This window comes from Taurulus bubalis (assembly GCF_910589615.1).
Source record: "Taurulus bubalis genome assembly, chromosome: 9".
NCBI classification, from domain to species: domain Eukaryota; kingdom Metazoa; phylum Chordata; class Actinopteri; order Perciformes; family Cottidae; genus Taurulus; species Taurulus bubalis.
The window spans coordinates 2,848,766-2,853,492 of record NC_136597.1 but is presented as its reverse complement, the minus strand read 5'-3'; positions in this window follow the sequence as shown (position 1 = coordinate 2,853,492).

Below are 4,727 nucleotides of genomic sequence, written 5' to 3'. Positions count from 1 at the left end.
AATATATGATAAGAAATAGATTTTTAGTGGCCATATTGGATTTTTTTCCATGATTATTGCATTCGATCAAGTCGTAACCTATTCAAACTGATTCCTTATGTCCAAAAACCGTATAATAGCATTTTAAATCCTTTAAATGTCTCTTCTGATAGTGGATTATTCAGGACACTTCATAGAAGACCTCTTTAAATTCTGTTGCATTTTTTTCCTTTTTTAATGGTTAAATTGGCTAGATTGCCTGGACTATAAACATAATTACAAAATTTAAATTTAAATTTAAATTATAAAATATAAAATATATTTTTTAATTAAAAGTTATAGCTATTTTATAATGTAATTGTTTTTCACACATACACTAGATGTACTATCATTATGTTCTCATTGCACAGCTCCTGTGTTCCTCTGTCTCTCAGCCTGCTGGCGTCCAGTACAGCAAGTCCTGTTTTGAACTCTAGTCCCAGTCTCTGGTCCATGTCTCTCACTATATCAGGGCTGCCGAAAATTAATTAATACTTTTGGCAACGAGCTGGAGAATATTACTAAAAGGCTGAAACATGATTTCAGCATTCCTACCTATGGAGTAAATGTAGGTATTGAACGAGATTAATATCATCGTTCAACTTTTCAGAACGAGCAAGACATTTCAAATGTGAAACAAAAGGTTGTTCACACAATGACCAGAGAGAGGCAGCAGCATATTCCCCATACACACCAGCCTGCATTGCCCTTAGACAGCTGTTCTCTAAACCAGAAGAAACCCTGCACCCATGTAGAACATGCTCTTTGTATCTCACCTATACAGACACAGAGACACTGCAGGTAAACATGGTTTTGTCCCGCTCTGCCCTCTAGTGGCGGGGGCCTGCTGTGACATCATAAAGGAGGGCGCTGTCGAAAGGAACAGTGGCTTATCAAAACATTACAATTGAGTTCATTAATAAATGTCTTTGTATTTAATGTATTACCCAGGATGCACAATTATAAATCTTGACAATTCTAATCTGTTTTTAAGACATTATTAATTATATTTATATTGTGGTGACGGGGTTCATGTTCCTAAATAACATTCAGAGTGAATGTATTAGAGGGGGGCTTGGGGGCCGAACAAGTCTATCTAACAGGTTGATTCAACTTACACACAATTTTATGTATTTAACAAATCCTTTCATCATCAAGTACAGGTCAAATTGGTGTTTTCACGTTAATTAGTACAGATTCATGAGTCCAAACAAGGAGATGGTTCGTGGCTATATTAGAGGGTTGTACCAACATGATCAGGTGTTTATAATAGACTACGCATCTTTTGAAGGGTTCAATAAATAAATAACTTAAAACTGAAACCATGGAAAACAACCTTGATTTTCCCATGAATTGAAATGAAGGCCCAACATTCAGAAATGTTTTTTGTGTTGGCTATTTCAGGGATGTTTAAACCCTTAAACCCATTAAAATACCAAAATATATTCACTGGGACATTCATGAGGGAGAACTGAGAGATTAAACCTATATTGTACATTTACGACCTTAACAACTCAACTGCCAATTAATTTTTATTTACAAGAAATCCGAACTGCGATTATATTTTGGGGTTGTCATTCTCAATTAAACATTGATGAAAATAATGTTCCGTTGTTCATTTTGGAACTTCAGACCAAATTCAGGGAAACATCAGTAAACACAAAGGAAAGGAGATAATGCTTTTTGTGACAGTTGGCACTATCAATAATTGTCGCTAGACAAATGTATGAATCAGGCTTCAGACATTCTGGTGCTATTGCACTATACTGACGGATAAAAGAATGGAATTCTGTCATAATGAAGTCCTTAAAAGAGGTGAACTGGGACATCAATCTGTAGCAGTTCAAAGTGTGAAAGAGCTCTGTCCATTCAATTATTCCAAGAATCTGTTTAATAAATCCTAAAGACATTGAAATGTTTCACATCACATTTGTTTTCTCTAAAGGAGATTGAAAAGGTCATTTCCATAACACAAGTGGAAACTAAACATGTTGGAGATTTTATTTCCAAGTCCAGATGGATGAAAACAATAATGATGTGGCTTCACATTATAGAACTACCTGTATTCAATCAAGACAACTTAAGTGCTTAGTTTTTCCTCAGATTATTGGATATTAAAAAACAAAAATTCAGGGCTTTGATTAAATTAAAATGGCTTTGTGCAGATTAAATGCTTTTCTTTTGCCTGCACCAACCAGTCAAGTTGCAGTTCTTATCAGGTCTGTCCAAAATGTCATCTCCTATCAGCTTGTGTTGAACTTGTCAAAATTAGACCACTAATTCTTATTACGCCCGTTTCCAGATCGTCTGTCCGTCCGTCGGTCCCACGTTCCTGAACGTGACCTCTTCAGTGGAGCCACTTCCTTTGGTTCTGACAGAAACTTGGACTCGAGGATGATCTGATTAGATGTCGGTGGTTGACGTCACAAATCACATTTTTGACCATAACTAATAAGAAAAATGCTGGAGTGCAGCTCTGCGACCACTGAGGCCTCGATGCGCTGATGTGAACACTGAAAGTCAGACACTGCTCGTGTTTGTCATTCCATTTTATTGCAGTTAAGGTTTACTTAGTGTTTAGAAAACCAGAGCAGATTGCAAGCGTCCACGGGGAGCGAGAGAGGCGGGAGTTTCATCCGCTCGCTTCCACATCAGCATCATCATGCTGAGTCGGTTAAAAAAAAAAAAACACAAATTAAAAAGGTGCGTTCTGCAGCGCCGCCCCGATACATTCACAGTGTCGCACTTCGTCGAGCTGCACCTGGGGCTTCACAAGCACGTCTAAAAACACAAAGAAGAGGCCTGGTTATGCAGCAGCCACTCGCTACCGATCCCTTATTCGGGTGATTCAAAATAAACGTTATTTAACTGTGTACAAGTTTATCTCTTTACAATTTGATCTCAGAGTCTTAAGTTACATTCATGACAAAAAGCAAACCACAGAGAGCTCAAACACCAGGGTTACATGTTGACTCTACGCCCCAACACCTCCTCCGCCTCCTCTCAGTGACTACTCCCACCGGCCCCAGACCCTCCTCCTCTTCCTCCTCCTCCTCCTCCTCCGCCTCCTCTCAGTGACTACTCCCACCGGCCCCAGACCCTCCTCCTCTTCCTCCTCCTCCTCCTCCTCTCTCAGTGACTACTCCCACCGGCCCCAGACCCTCCTCCTCCTCCTCCTCCTCCTCCTCCGCCTCCTCTCAGTGACTACTCCCACCGGCCCCAGACCCTCCTCCTCTTCCTCCTCCTCCTCCTCCTCTCTCAGTGACTACTCCCACCGGCCCCAGACCCTCCTCCTCTTCCTCCTCCTCCTCCTCCTCTCTCAGTGACTACTCCCACCGGCCCCAGACCCTCCTCCTCCTCCTCCTCCTCCTCCTCCGCCTCCTCTCAGTGACTACTCCCACCGGCCCCAGACCCTCCTCCTCTTCCTCCTCCTCCTCCTCCTCTCTCAGTGACTACTCCCACCGGCCCCAGACCCTCCTCCTCCTCCTCCTCCTCCTCCGCCTCCTCTCAGTGACTACTCCCACCGGCCCCAGACCCTCCTCCTCCTCCTCCTCCTCCTCCTCTCTCAGTGACTACTCCCACCGGCCCCAGACCCTCCTCTTCCTCCTCCTCCTCCTCCTCCTCCTCCACCTCCACCTCCTCTTCCTCCTCCTCCTCTCACAGTGACTACTCCCACCGGCCCCAGACCCTCCTCTTCCTCCTCCTCCTCCTCCTCCTCCTCCACCTCCACCTCCTCTTCCTCCTCCTCCTCTCACAGTGACTACTCCCACCGGCCCCAGACCCTCCTCCTCCTCCTCCTCCTCCTCCTCTCTCAGTGACTACTCCCACCGGCCCCAGACCCTCCTCCTCCTCCTCCTCCTCCTCCTCCTCCTCCACCTCCACCTCCTCTTCCTCCTCCTCCTCTCACAGTGACTACTCCCACCGGCCCCAGACCCCCCTCCTCCTCCTCCTCCTCCTCCTCCTCCTCCTCCCACCGGCCCCAGGCTTTCCTCCCCTGTCCTCTGCTCCCATAGGCTGGCCTCCCAGCAGCTGACGGAGCAGCTCCTTACTGCTTACGAAGATAATGTCGTTTGGACCTGGATGATGGGCGAGGTGGTGGTCTAGAGTCTCTAGATTCATACTAAAAAAAGGTTCTACGCTTATGCTATGAAAGGTTTTATATGTATCATAGCATAACCGTTAAATAACAAACGTAACGCTCCACCCAGCAGTATTTAAAGAACTTTGAAGGACCCCCACTGGATTATGTATCGATATATATTTGAAACTATCTGATGGCTATTTGACTCATTACTTGTGTGCATGTAACCACTAGAACCCTTAAAGAACCCCACTTTGTGTGTGTGTGTGTGTGTGTGTGTGTGTGTGTGTGTGCACAAAGTGTAGCGCAAGACAAAAACTCATAAAGAAGTGTGTGTGTGTGTGTGTGTTGGCAGAATGGGATAACAAGTCTACCAGAAAAGATTTATGCATCATAGCACAACCGTTAAATAACGCACTTAATTAAATTAATAAAAATGTAAGTGACAAAAAAAAACAACAGACTTAATGCAACACCCAGCAATATTTAAAGAACTTTGATTGTGCAGCTTTGTGTGCACACACATTGTAACACAGGAGCAAAACTCATCATGGAGTGTGTGTGTGCGTGTGTGTGTGTGTGTGTGTGTGTGTGTGGGGGGGCGGGGGGGCAGAAAGGCTTTAAAAAG